The sequence below is a fragment of the Pongo pygmaeus genome, chromosome 10, assembly GCF_028885625.2.
Source record: "Pongo pygmaeus isolate AG05252 chromosome 10, NHGRI_mPonPyg2-v2.0_pri, whole genome shotgun sequence".
Taxonomy (NCBI): Eukaryota; Metazoa; Chordata; class Mammalia; order Primates; family Hominidae; genus Pongo; species Pongo pygmaeus.
Window position 1 is genome coordinate 44235922 of NC_072383.2, and position 15032 is coordinate 44250953.

Genomic DNA, 15032 nt, shown 5'->3' on the forward strand with positions numbered 1-15032 from the left:
AGATGAAGTCTCTTTTTCATGAAATGAAGTCTAAATGTGTTAGGAGGCAAAACTGGGGTGTATTTTTCTGAACACAATTAAATTGCTTTTAAATGTTAGTTTATGATGTTGTGAGTTTTTGTTTTTTTCTTTGTACTTATTTTAGTGGGAAGTTGCACTAGGCTCCATAATTGCTGTCAACCAAATCCTGTATGAAGCTGGAAGTCTGTACTATGGAAAATCTGCTAGTTGTATCCATGCTCCCATCCATCCATCCATCCATCTACCCATGTATCCATAATTATATGTGAAATACACCACGAGGCGCTAGAAACATTTAGGTGAACAGATAGAAAGGTTTTCTTAAGGAAGGACAAGAGGGAGCTGCAATTAAACAGGGACTGACAGGATCAATTTGCATTTTAGAAAGGCAATTCTGATGGCAATATGGAGAACAAATTGTAATTCAGCAAATTAGAATGTAGGAGCAGCTCTTCAGAAGAATGGATGACCTTCAGGTGCTCACTGTTGATGAGGAGCTGGTGAGGTGTGGCAGTGGTGCCAGGAGGGAATATTTTTTATTATATAAAGTCTTCATCATGTACCAGATCTATTTTTTTTGGCACAAGAATAAGAAACTATGCCCTTAAAGAAGGTAAAGTCTCCAATTGTTTCTTTTTAAAAGTTTCTTATCCTAATGTCTAATAGGAATCATTAGAAATTAATATTTTTCTAACTAGAGGCAAGTGACAATGTCTCAAAATTTCTAGAGCTGTTTTAAACAAAATCTTAGCATTAATCTATTTCTTTTTCTGTGACATTTTAAATAATAATGTAGCATTCATAACACCTTTCCAGAATCCAAATTATATTTTATAGGAAGTAAAAAAGTCTTTGAGCCAGGCTATTCATCCAAACCATTAAGAGTTTCAGCTAGATAATTAGAGACTGGTTAAAAAAAATGTGAATAAGAAGTAGCAAAGCTAATTCTAATGAGCCACCTAGGATGATTAATCTTGTAAGTTTAATGTTCTGTCACTTAATATTTAAAAAAAATTTTGGAAGTAAAGACACCATCACATGATGACTAATCGAAGCTGGAGCATTTGAAAGTGATTTCAGAGGGAAAGTGAGAGGTACCTCCTGGTGAATATACTAGCTTAAGGAGCAATGTGGTATTTGGGTTTCTGAACCTGAAGGTTCTACAGCCTTGTGCTTATACCCTGACTCGTGAAGGAAAGGAGGCTGACACAGGTAAAGAAAATACCAGAAGTGTCATAAAAGAGGATTTGGTAATTCAGCAAAGCTCTGAGTCAGTAACTACCACAGGTCTGGCATGGCAATTGCAGGCCATGGACTATTAAAACGGCCTTGTTTGAAATGAAATTTAAAAATGGAGGTCTTAGCCCTGGATCTCCTTTTTGTAAATAGCGTTTTTAGAGAACTGACCACAATGCCCAAAAAAGATTACAATTCATCAACCTAAGCCACCCATTTATGGTTTGGTGTTGATGCTTTTCTCTACTCACTCTCTAAGGTTAGTTAAGATGTTGTTAGATTGTTTTCTCAGCTTGATTTAGAAGAGAATGATGGTCCCTGGCTGGACAGGCACAAGGATATCTCTCTAGGGTGGTGAGGGGCGAGGAATGAGGGCAGATTGGGGATGAGGGAAGTGGAGGGAAAGATGGGAGGAGGAAAATAGCATGTGGAATTAAACACATCTAAAGTTTTTGGTGTTCCTTAGATGACATTTATCAAAACAAATAAATTGTTAAATGGTATTTAGTTGAGCAAGTACAGTAACTGAAAAAAGTAAATGAAGTATGAATCTACTATATAATCAGAGTTTTAAATTCTTATTTTACTTTTTCTTCAATATGTAGTCTCAATAAGAATTATATGAGAGATGAATTCTTTATAAAGAATGAATAAATTCTGGAATCAAGATAAAAGCATTGGCAAGTTATAGTTGAAAGCAAAGGGTGAATATTGCAATTTTCAAAAAAATTTCTAATGCTCCAGCAAGGGGTTTTTAATTTATTTTTTAAACCACTGAGTACCAATAGCTTCCAGGAGAGGGGGATAGAGAGTCAACTGATTTGACTGAGGCTCTATTAGAAAATCCAGTTTTAAAAGTTAAACCAGCCTGGCGCTGTGGCGCATACCTGTAATCCCAGCACTTTGGGAGGCCGAGGTGGGCGGATCACTTGAGCCCGGGAGTTTGAGACCAGCCTGGGCAACGTGGCACTACTCCGTCTCTACAAAAATGCAAAAAATTGGCCAGGCAGTGGCGCACGCCTGTGGTCTCAGAAACTCCGGAGGCTGAGGTGGGAGGATCACATAAACTCGAAAAGTCAGGGCTGCAGTGAGCTGAGATGGCGTCACTGCACTCCAGTCCAGGCACAGACTGAGACCCTCTCTCAAAAGAAAAAATAAAAAATAAATAAGAAAGAAAGAAATTCTAGTCTCTCAGGGCAATATTTCAGAACAGCCCTCCTTGTATATTTGCCATACCTAGTTCTTTCTTAATTTCTTGACTTAATGGCTTTGGTAGGCATGTTTGTATAATTAATACTCTAACCCACTGAAATACATCGTGATCGACTATCATTCCAGAACACTAAACAATATTAAATGTAAGGATGGTGCATGTAGCTTCACATGCACAACTGAGTGAACACTGCTTCAATCATTCCTCCAAGCTTTTCATTATTTCAACCCGGAGTCTACATTCATCTAAGTCACTACATGCCTCTATTCAAAATCCATATTTAGTTCACAAAGTAAATATCTGTATAAGTACGAGCAATTTCAAAACCACACAAATGCTACTGTTTTATTCATTACAAGTCTTCATCATGAAATATTGCCCTCAGCAGAAATGAATGTCTTTACCTGAAAAGGAATCAGGAAAAGGAATAGTTTTAGCATTGCCAAAAATGAGATAGAAACTTGTCTTATGACAGATAATCCTTAGATTATGAGATAAACTGCCTTCTTCATAATACTTCTGACACTTGTGACACCTTTGACTTTTTAATGTATTTCTAATACAAGATGATGTCTTAGAAGGATGTTTCTGAAATTTAATTGTTGGTAAGAGTCAACTAGTGGAAATAACCAGTGCAAGCTCTTCGGCCATGTCCTAACTAACTGAAGATGGGATCATAATAGCTGTAGTATGAACTCTGCCCACTCCTAAACTCTAGTCACGCCTGGGCATGCCTGCCAAGCTTTGTAGTGGCTTGCAGAAGCCTGTTTCTAGGAGGCTGAGGAAGTTCCTGAGAGAGAGGCAAAGAAGATAGATCCAGTCACAAATGGTAGATTGGTCTGAATAAGGACTAACTTTTTGATTTAAGATGAGAAACTAGAAGAAGGTACAATGAGTGGGCTTTTACACAGAAAGCATTGAGTGAGAGGGTACAAGCGAAAACCAAGCAAATTAAATGATGTCGCCTCTCTAGCGACTCAGCAAGAGCAACAGTAGCTGCCCAGTCTTGATGCTTCCATCTGTCCCGGAAAATAGCCATTGGGTCCTCTCTGTTCAGGAGCCAGGCATTTGTAGGCTGGGCCACCCTGGCCCGAGGAACCTGCCAGGACTTGAAATCTATAGAAACAAAAGGCAGTTGTTTTTACACATTAAACACAATATCCAAGTCAATAATTGCTGGTTTAAAGTCTAGTGCCCCAATCAGCTGTATATTTAAGGATATTCATAGAACAAATTTAGGTGACAGTTTGGTGACCCAAAGAAAGGTTTTGTTACCACATTCCAAAGGGGCCTTTTTCAGAGGCTCTATTGAGCCTCTTCCAAAGGGAGAGGCAGTTTTTGTGATCTCACTGAGTGTATTGTTGCGATTTATCTCCAAGCCCAGCCCCCACAACATGAATACTTCAATACTGTTGGGAAGAGAGAACAAAGTAAAGACTGGAAGGGCTATTTCTCTAAATTTAAGACATTAGTGCACCGGCAGCTTGGCCTGAATAGTTCTTTAACAGATTATGACCCCAAAGGAGGCAAGGCGATTACCCACCTCTTTTCCAAGAGAACACTGTAAAATGCAGCTATCTCCTCTCTGGTGGGAGAGAGAAGTACCCATTGAGCATGGTGTTGGCTGGAAGATGCACTGGTAGAAAAGACAGGAGAGTGGCAGTAGCAGATACCAGGAGTGGATTTGTTACTAAGTATAGGTGAGCCATCTACTGGAGGTACCCAGAAATATTTGTAGGGTGGTGGGGATTTTGTAGGAGCCGGAAACTTCTACATTAGCAGTTGAGTCTATGAAACATGAATTACAACTGCGTCTTAACCCCAAACATGCGTATAAACTGGGAAGATAGGTTAATTCTGGTGCTGACAGTCAGTGAAGATGAACTAGCATTCGGAGCGCTTGAGGTTCCTCTTGATGTCTTTGACAAAACATGCTTGGATCATACTTGAACTGAGACATTATAATGCAGAGGTTTTTTTGGGGGGATTACTAATTGTCTATTATATTTTTAGCACTACCTGGATGCTATAGAGGATGCAAGAGAAATATGACTATTCCTGTCCTTAGGGTGTCATGGTCTAGTGGGGGAGATAACACAAGTACACAGGCAACTTAGAAACAAAGTAAAAGTGGGAGTTAGGAAGATGCAGATATTTGGTTCATTCTTATAACTGTAATTGCAATTAGCCCAAGTTGGTGGACCTAAGCTGAATAATTTCCCTGGGCTAACCAGAAATTTTAAAAACCACAGCAGATATGCAGCTCTCATTTAATCCATCTTCTAAATTCCTTCTTTCTTTACTTGGATTTTATGCTTAACTGTTACTCTGCGTAATCACTGTACAAGTTAACACTTGCTGAGCTTAGTACTACTGTTGCTTACATTGACTCAGCTTCGCATTTACATGGCCAGTGCTTCAACGTTTCTTTATGATTATGCCAACTTCCTAATTTCACTGCCATCTGAATCCTTTTGTTGGATAAATTAAATTTATAAACAATAACTTTTATATTATATACCATCGAATCTAAGAAACCATTGATAGTAAAATGTACCATTATTTTATGTACCACTAAGAAAAAAACCTGTCACTATACTTCCATATCACTTAGAATTTTAAATTGATACTTATTAAAGGAGATTTCTAAGGCTTACTTATACAGAGAATTTTATCATATATCCTCCTTGTGCATAATAAAAAGGAACATATAAGCAAAATTAATTGCTTAAGATATTCCTAAAACTTCACATTCAGAGTCTAACTCTTCCAAGTCACTTTTTAACCAAGAATTGTCGGTGCTTTTCCACATAATGCCTCCTCCGTGCATCAGAAATATTGGTGATGTATCATTACTTCTTTTAAAACTTTTTATTGAAGAAAGAATGCATATTACATGAATGTACAGCTGAATCAGTTATCTCAAGGTAAACATCCATTAAACCACAACCCAGTCAAGAAAGACAACATCATGAAACATCCAAGGAGCCCCCTGTGCTTCCTCTCAGGCACTATCCTTGTTCCTCTACTGCCACTGCCATTAGTATGTCATCACAGATTAATATATAGAATAGATTGCTTCTTTGTGGCATTTATATAAATGGAATCATTCAGTATGCATTCCTTTGTGTCTGACATTTTTTGCTTAACATTAGGTTATGAGCTATATTCTTGTTGTATGTAGCTTGGTTCATTCATTCTTATTGCTATAAAATACTTTATTATACGAATATACACAATTTTATTTCTCCATTTTCCAGGTGATAGAGAATTGAGTTGTTTCCATTTTATTTCATTACAGATAATTCCACAATGAACAATATTTTGCACATCTCTTTGGAGTGTAGTGTGCGTCTATATGCACACATATATAGGTATTATTCAAGAGTGGAAATCCTGTGTATTTTCAGCTTTAGTAAATAATGTCAACAGTTTTCCAAAGTGGTTAATAATGCCAACAGTTTTCCAAAGTGGTTGTGTCGATTTCTTATTACAAGAGAGTATCAATTTAATTAAACAATCAGAATTCCTCCAAGTGTGTTATATCAAACATCAATGTCCTGTGAAAACAATCTTGTTATTATTTTTGTTTGACTATTCGGATTTAAATAGACATCTAGGTACCTGTTAGAAGAATACTAAAATTGTGAAATATGAGAATGGTCAGTAACTATTTTTAATTGATGACATATTCAGCTTGGGTTGATGAGTAACTGATCTACTGATGTTCTTATACTAATATAAAAATAAGGAGTAGGAATGGGTCAGGTGTACACACACATGTACACACACACACAGGATGGTATACAAGAAAAAGCTTGAAGTTAAAGAGTTTGAAAAGGATTAAAAGAAGCCTGATATCTGGCTTTTAGCCATAGGAAGTAAAATCCAAAGATGGCAAATTTGTTAATTTTTCTCTTTAGATGTATTTTATACACATAGTGTTTTGCCTACTGAATCAAAATCCTAGGTCATTTCACTTTTGTATTGACTAACATTGAAGCACAATCTAAAGACATCTCTGTGGCAATAGTAACTACTCCCAAAGCAATGTGTGTGCTGAGGAATGGGGCTGTGGGAGCCTCAGAGGAGGAACTGGAACAATAGAAATAATGTCTAGAGCTGTCATTCTCTAAGGTGACCCTTCTGCATGGTGGAAAATAATTTGCAAAATGATGGTTTAAGAGACGGCAGCAGTGCTTATCAGAATGTCTTTATCTGACACTGAGGGAAGGAACTTGCTTTTTTGCTAACTGAGTAGTTGCCAATGATTTTTATTTTAAGTGTATTATATTTGCAGGTACTCTCTTTTCTTCCCCACCCAGCTCATAATTTTGAAATGCTTTTGGTCCTTTAGGTGAGATTACTGAAGAAGCATTCACAAGAGATCTGGGCATTTGAAGGAGGAAGGCGGCTGAACCTGCAGGATGATCCATTAACAACTGGAAAAATAGCCACCATCCAGGACAGAGAGGATGTTATGGGAATAATAGGCATCAGACGTTCTCTGTGGTTAAAGTTATTTCCTGTGAGAAAAAAAAAAAAAAAAAAGAACCCTAGGAGTTTTGGAAGGATCCTCCCTAAACAGGTGCAGAACTTTTCCTTGCAAGTTAGAAATAGAATAGGTAAAGCAATTTGTTCAAGAAATGGGTCTAAATGCCCTTTCATTTCTCCATGCCTTATTTTCCTCAAGCAATCAGTAGTATAAGCAGGTGGAAAGAGCATGCATCTTTTGTTATTCATGAGAATTTAAGGTGGTATAATGTCACACGGACTCCTTGAAATTAAGGACCATATCCAAAGTTTTTTTTTTCTGTGTCTCTTACAAATCCTGGCATATAGGAGGCATTTAATAAATGAGTTCTGAATATACTGTTTTTAACTGACATTTATTCCTAACTTTCTCATAATTCTTTTCTAGGGTATCAACGTACCCTAATATAGCTAGCCAATTTCATTGCCTTGTATCTACACACTTTCCAAAGAATCAAATGACTGAATCATTGCACTGGTGAAAGCTTTCCCCCAAAGTCACAAACAGTAAAATTTTTAGCAACTGAGCTATCATTTTGTATCAGGGGATATATGAACCTCACGTATGGCAAGATGGCCTTTTCTTGTTCTTCTTAGTCCTGTGAGGTTTTTTCTTTTTTTATTTTCAATCAGTATCTAGTAAAAAAATTACCTTGAAATCTAGATACTTTGAGTTCATGTAATATTTTTATTCCTATTCAGTTCCATCTTCCTTCTGCATTAATTATAATACAATGAAAACTAAATCAATAAGTTTAGTCTCCAGGCAATTAAGAAAACATCAGTCAATTGAGCTCTAGGTAAAGCCTTTAGTAAACCTGAATCTTTAAGACCTCTGAACTTTTTTTAAAAAATGAAAACCGTACCCAGTTTTTGAACATTTGTTTTGTTTAATACTGTTTTGTACTGTAGATATAGTACCAATCAATTTAGCTCAAGGGTCTGTTTGACAAATGTCAGAACCCTGGCCACCATGGTGCATAGAATTATGTCCAAGCTCCACACGTCCACCATGGGGCCATCATATTTTTGACTGGGGTAGAGTTCTGGGACAGCTCAAGATGGAGTCTCCAAAAAGGTGCCCAGCTTCTGGTCATCACTGAATGTTGTGCCTAAGCCAAAGTCAACCATTTTTATGTTGTAGTTGGCATGTAGAAGGAAGTTCTAGGGCTTTGGGTCCCTGTGGATGATTTTCTTTTGGTGGCAGTATTTTACAGCAGATACAATTTGCCTGAACTTGCTTTGGGCCTCTTCTCCTTCGTGGGCCATGTTCTAGGATATAGTCAAAGGGCTCTCCACTGCCATTGGACTCCAGGACTAAATACAAGGTGTCCATGGTGTTGATCACTTGAAAGAGCTTGATGACATTGGGGTGATTTAGAGCCTTCATAATGCCGATCTCTCACTGTACACTCTGGAGGCTGGAGGATCTCTGCTGACCTTTCAAGGTGACATTCACAGCCACCTGGGTCCCTGTGAGAATGTTCTGGCCCAACTTTACCCTGGTGAAGCTGCCTTGGCTGATTTTCTTGAGGAGCTTGTAATCCTTAATAAGGGTCTTGTCATCAGCAGAATTGGAGGCCAAACCGTGTCACATAGGTCACTGGCAATAGTGATCTCCTAGCTTCACTAACTATAAATTATAACTAGGAATGCTAACTACAAGACTAACTATACAAACTATGCCACCTACAAATATTAATGAACACTGTTGGAGTTGCTCTGCTGATATTTGTAGATGACCTTTATGGCCACTTTGGTGCTGGTAATAATATGTTGGGCCAACTTCACCTTAGTTGTACCTGGGTGCTGGATGATGTCACCAGGAATCACCTCTCCCAGCCTCTGGCTCTGCCTACTTCCCTGTGTTAGAGACATTCTCAAGCCCTGACTAGATGCTGATCCAGGGATCACCCAGACTGATGACATCCCTGTCCTCAAGGAGCTGACACTCTAGCAGGGGCAGACAGGCAGATTGGGAAGACAGACTGAAATTGGCAGTGGCTCTTGGGTAGAACAGAGACCCCTGATGTAACAGATGTATTAGGAGAACATAGAGAACTCAAAAATGAGAATGGAGTCATTGGACTTCCCAGAAAACTAGAGTCAGCATCTGGCAAGTCACCAGGAACCAAGTCTGCTGCATTTCTTCCACTGTCTTTGGGCCACATCTCTCATCTGCTTCTGTCTGCACATCACTACCTCCTCATATCTTAAAATCTGTTGGCTGTTCTCCATTTCCATTGCCCTGATCCTAGTCTTAAAGTAATACCCTTTTATTCTTGCCCAGAAAACTGAAATGGCCTAATTTTTCTCCCCAAATCCACTCACTCATGCCTGTTTTCAATTTATTTTCCTTCTCAATACTAACAGATTGGTAAAAAGTAGAAAATGTCAATTGTTTTCCAGTGCCCCTACGAGATACACATCAAAACTTTGACCATGATGTGGAATGGGAATACTGCTCACCCCTTCAGTGCCTTCGGACATACTGCCCTCCTTGTCAGAGGGTCCTGTAGCCCATCCTTGCCTTTCTCAGGCATGGCAAAGGGTTAGCGGATGACAAGTGAGGGAGATGTGGGCACACTGTAAACACCAGCACTGTAAGAACCACTTTTCTTTTCTTACTGCTGTGACCAAGGTGACATTCCAGATAAAGCCTGCTCAGTGAGCCTGAGCCCAGATCCAAGAGGATGCAGAGCAGAGCAATGGTGGCATATAGCATGATAGATGAATTCCCCTGACTGTTGACCCCTGCTATGTGGGGTCATTTGTTACTCAGCATCACCTAGCCTGCCCTGATTGATGTATGTGGTCTATGAGCTCTTGTTTATTGCCCTATCTCTTGCTGAGGACTATCTGGCTTTTCAGTAGTTCAGTAGTTATACAAGTTGCTCTTCCCACCTTAGACGTTTCTCTATGTTATTCTCTTTTTTTGGAAAGTTCTTTACACCATTTTGTTGTTGTTGTTGTTGTTGTTGCCCAGTTCACATTTCCTTACCAGTGAGATCTCAGCTTAAGTGTGACATTATCAGGAAAGAATTGTCTGGCCTGTGTACAAGGTACCTAGAATTCACTTTCCTTGTCATCATGTCTTTCACTAAACTATAATTTCCATGAAGTCAGTGTATTAGTCTGTTTTCATGCTGCTGATAAAGACATACCCGAGACTGGGCAATTTACAAAAGAAAGAGGTTTAATGGACTTACAGTTCCATGTGGCTGGGGAAGCCTCACAATCACGGTGGAAGGCAAGGAGGAGCAAGTCATGTCTTACATGGATGGCAGCAGGCAAAGACAGAACTTGTGCAGGGAAACGCCCCCTTATAGAACCATCAGATCTCATGGGACTTATTCACTATCATGAGAACAGCATGGGAAAGACCTGTCCCCATGATTCAATTACCTTCCACTGGGTCCTTCCCACAATATGTGGGAAGTCAGGATGAGATTTGGGTGGGGACACAGCCAAACCATATCAGACAGAGACCATGTATTTAGCTCAGGCTTCTTTGAGGCCCTGCTTCCTCCTCACTATGGGCCAAGTCCTGTGCTGAGGGCTGGAGATAATGTGGTGAGTCAGTCATGAGCCCTGCTTTCACAAATCTGTCCCATAAAAGGAAAGGCGGACATGCAAGCAGCAGGATTTGAACCCACTGTGTGTTCTAACAGGTAATGAGGATAAGTGATGCAGGGCAAAGGGAAGGCAAAGGAGACTGCCTTGAGGAGGGGATGTCTAAGAGGGTTTAAAGAGGGAATTGGAATCATCCAGGTAGGGAGCTTGCTGGGATGGCATGGGATGGGGGTGAGGGGTTGTAGAGCAAGGAGACAGGGTGAATAAAGTTTTCAAGGCTTCAGAGAAGATGAGCCTGGGAACAGCAGGGACCAGAGTGAACCTCTGGCATCTTTATTCTTGAGAATCCATGCATTCTTGCTTCAGTGCCTTTGCAAGTAAAAAGTGGTAGGTGGTGTTCGCACACACTGTGAGAACCAGAACTCTATGTCCTGAACATCTAGAGGAAAGGTTAATTACTTCCCACTGGGGAGGAAGGCCGCTGGGGCAGGAGCAATGGGGAAGATTCTTCTCAGCCGAGGCTATAAGGGAAAGGAAGCTGGGGTGACCAGGTTTGGGGAAGAGGACTAGCTCAGCAGCAAGGGTAGGAGGCCTGCCTCTGCAAAGGTAGTAGAAGGAATGCAGTCTGTTCTGCCTGCTTAGCATAAGTGGGGGTTGGCTTCCTGGGGACCAGCTGGCTGTGTAAGATTATATCGCACAATGGGGCCATTTTCTGTAGGTCCCCCCTGGATTAGAGGGTGACGATGAGCCCTGCCTGTCCTCTGCGCTAGTCACACTGTTTTCAAGTGTGGCAAAGTTCACCAGGATAGGGCTGCCGAGAGCTTGTCCACTCAACTGGTTGGAATAGGGAGACCTGGGCAAATGATAGCTAGACAGTGGGGCTGGGCCAGCTGCAGGAGATGGGAAGCTGCAGAGGTGGGTGATGAAGAAGCTGAGGCTTTACATTTCCAGGTGTCAGGGTCTCTGGCCTGGGCCGACTCCAGGTACTGTGGACTCCTTCCTGGGGGCAGCTAGGTGCCTAACGTCTGCTGGCTGGGCTTCCAAACTCTCAGACTCAAACTGGATGGACTCTCTGGATCAGCAAGCGGGTGTCATTTGGTGTGCCATGGCTGACCCATCAACCCTGGCAGCCTGCAGTGCCAAGCTGAGGAGTCCAAAGTTGTCTGTGTACTCTGTGAGAAAAAGTGCTGTGATCTATTAGCCAGGTCTGCAGTGGGTGATGAAGGTGAGACCTATGATATGTGTGCCAGCCATTTGTCATCCCTGGTAGGGTTCACACCTTTATTTTGTGTATAGAGAAACTGAGGCTCAGAGGGAGGAATGCCTTCTTCCAGTTTGAGGTCCTTCTGCCTCCTGGTCTAGCCACCACACAGCCCTCTGTGTTCCTATGATGATGCATAATGAAGACAGCACTGTGTGTACAGGGAATCCATGCATACTGGATGTGTCTGGACCTACATTGTATTCCTCCTGTTTTTTTCATTTGCCTATACCTTCAAATATTTAATGTGTCTTGTACATTATATTTGTTTTAAAAGATAATAAAACTGCTAATCAACCATTCAACTCCAGGGCTAGAACATTCCCAATAATTTGCATCCATGTGTTTGCAATTTGTCCTACCCCAGAGGTCACTGCAATCTGGAATTTTGTTATTCCCGTGCTCATAGAATTACTGTATATGTCCAAAATGTATATTATTTGGTGTTTGTCTAGCTTTATGAAAATGATATGCAATATGTAAACTTCTAAGAATTGCATTTTTTACTCAATATTTCAGTGATTCTAAGCTTTATCCATGCTGACGTGTGTAGCTATATTTTATTTTTACTGGTATGAAAATGAATAATGTGAATATTCCACAGCTGGTTTTTGCATTCTATCAATGGATATTTGGGTCATATCCATTATTTTCTATTATTAACAATGTTGCTATGAGGAAATAAAGAAAAGTCATTTGGTGCAAATTACAAATAACTCCAGACCTCTTAAAGACAATACATATTTAAGAGAAGGAAAATGTAGTGCTTTTGTTGGAAGAGGCCAGCTGCTGGATTTGGTGATGACATATGTAGAAGTGGGCTCCTGGTTAGCAGGTCTGGGGGTGGGGCCTCACAGAATAGACACTGTTAAGGTTGTGTAACTACAGTACAGTCACCAGTTTTAAAACATTCCCCAGGTGATTCTGATTATAAGTAAAGTGTGGCTAACCTGGGTATATAATATAGGTTTTCATACATTCCAAAATATTTTTGGTTTGCCATATGTATATAAGACACTATGTTAACACTGATATTTGGGGAAAATTTTCCAAATTTAATTCAATAAGTACTTATTATATATCTACTCTGCTAGGAAGTTCAACAGGGAACCAGTTAGAGGATTCTGTGTCTTAAAATGTGATTCATGCACCACCTGCATCATAATCATATTTTGTTTTAATGCAGATTCATGAAGTTTAGCCCAGACTGTCTGAATCCAGTATTCCTGTGGATGTGGCCTAGGAATCTGCACATTCAACAAGCATCCTGGGAGGCTCTTTTATACATTAAAGATTGAGAAACATTACTTCAGGACTTTTTTATTAAAGGAGGTTTTAAAATATTTTATGGAAAGCAAAGGAGGAAATAACTTCTTTCACATAGGGAAGATGGGTAAGGATTTCCAGAAGGGTATGTGAGATTTTAAGCAATGAATGAAATTACTATGGAAAGAATGAAGGAAATTCTAGAAAGAGGGTGAAGCATGTACAAAAGTAAGGAAGCATAGTCCAGGAAGAGAGAGTGGCTTTCTGTGGGGAAAGGTGACAGGGATGAGAGAGAGAGAGAGGGAAATGCAAGAATGGAAAAAAAAGGAGCAGAGTAGGATGTCACAGTGTTTGGTAAAATAGTGCTCATTGAAGGGCTGAGGGCTGGTTTACAGTCCTCATGTCGACTTCCTTCAAGTTCCCAACACACTCATGCTGTTCTCTCACTACCCCAAATTTCACTTCTAATCTCTTAATAGTGTCCATGATCTGAATCTGTTTTAATTTCTTCCTTTTTAAAAAAATGTACCTAGGATGTCAGTGGAATGGATGGGTAAGAACCCCGGAAAATCTGTCCCTCCATAAAAGTAATGAGACCAAGGGGAAAAAAATGGTCAAAATCTACTTTTATAGAACTCTGGGTATTAATCAAAGGCTTGCAGCAGTCTGAAGACCTTTTCTCCCCATCCCCCCCCCCCAAAAATGGCCAAATCTGAATAAGAACAGTGAGATTTTTAATATTGTAAATTGCCCTATTCCCATCCTCTTCTCCCCAGCTGGGAGGCTTGAAAAATCAACATCTCTGTAATCTCAGGTGGAAACCAGCAGCCTAGCAGGCAGAATTGTTTGGAGCTGGCCAAAAGAACCATTCTCAGAAAATTGTCACTATTTGACCAATCCGGAAGTTTTCTGGAAATGCCCACTCACAAGGCTTTTCTTTATTTGACCTGTCTCAGAACTCATTCTATGTGTGCAGCCTTTTCCATGAGGGTGTTGGTTGAAAATAATGAGCAGCAATTATGTTAGCATTGAAGCTATCTAAGTCCAATAACAGTTGGGAAAAACAAAAAGCTGACCAAAGTGATTAAAAGGGAAAGTTAGGAAATAAGATGTCCATAGGGGAATTTGAAAAGTTCCAACATATTCCAGAAGGGCCATGTACATGTCCAGGGCTGTGTGCATGTCCAGGGAAGATCTAAGAAGGCCCTAAGCTCTCTAGGATCTCACCTCTGACTGACTTTGAGACTCTGTGCAATCAGAAAGCAAAGACTAAGTCAAGGTTGTACATTGCTTGCCTGAGTATTGAAGGTGTGCCCAAACATGCACACAGATCCCCTTGTCAAAGGTTTATTGGTTGAAATAACTTAAGAAAATCTGTGTCCATATATGAACTGACCACTAAACTGACTGAGCAGAAAATTCAGTGGCCACACATGACCAAAAAATAGATACTTCATTGACTTAAGTAAGGAAAGTCCCTCAGCAATCAACACTAGCAAAATCAACAACAATAACAGCAACAACAAACCTTGGGGATTCCGATTTCTGAGGTGCCACACTGTATTATTTAAAATATCCAGGTGAATACAAAAAGTTATAAGGCATACAACAAAACAAGGAGGTAGACCCATGCACAGTGGAAAAAAGCAATCAATTAAAACTATCCCTGAGGAAGTCCAGATGCTGGATTTACTACTCAAAGATTTTAAACTGGCTATTTAAAATATGTTCAGAGAACTAAGGAAACCATGTCTAAAGAATTGAAAGTATGAGAATGAGGTCCCACTAAATAGAGAATGTCAATAATGAGATATAAAAAATAACCAAATAGAAAGTATGCAGAAGAAAATAAAATAGCTCAAATGAAAAATTTACTAAAGGTGCTCAACAGATTTGAGCTGGCAGAAGAAATAATCAGTGAATTTGAAG

General features: G+C 39.9%; 1 long non-coding RNA gene across 1 annotated transcript in view; it reads left to right on the top strand.

Annotated features, from left to right (window-relative positions):
• Positions 1-7298, top strand: part of LOC129010238 (uncharacterized) — a 247780-nt gene extending 240482 nt beyond the window's left edge. Inside the window, exon 9 of the long non-coding RNA XR_010127792.1 lies at positions 6828-7298. This is a non-coding gene — a long non-coding RNA (uncharacterized LOC129010238). The remainder of the gene's footprint in view (positions 1-6827) is intronic.
• Positions 7299-15032: the final 7734 nt, after the last annotated feature.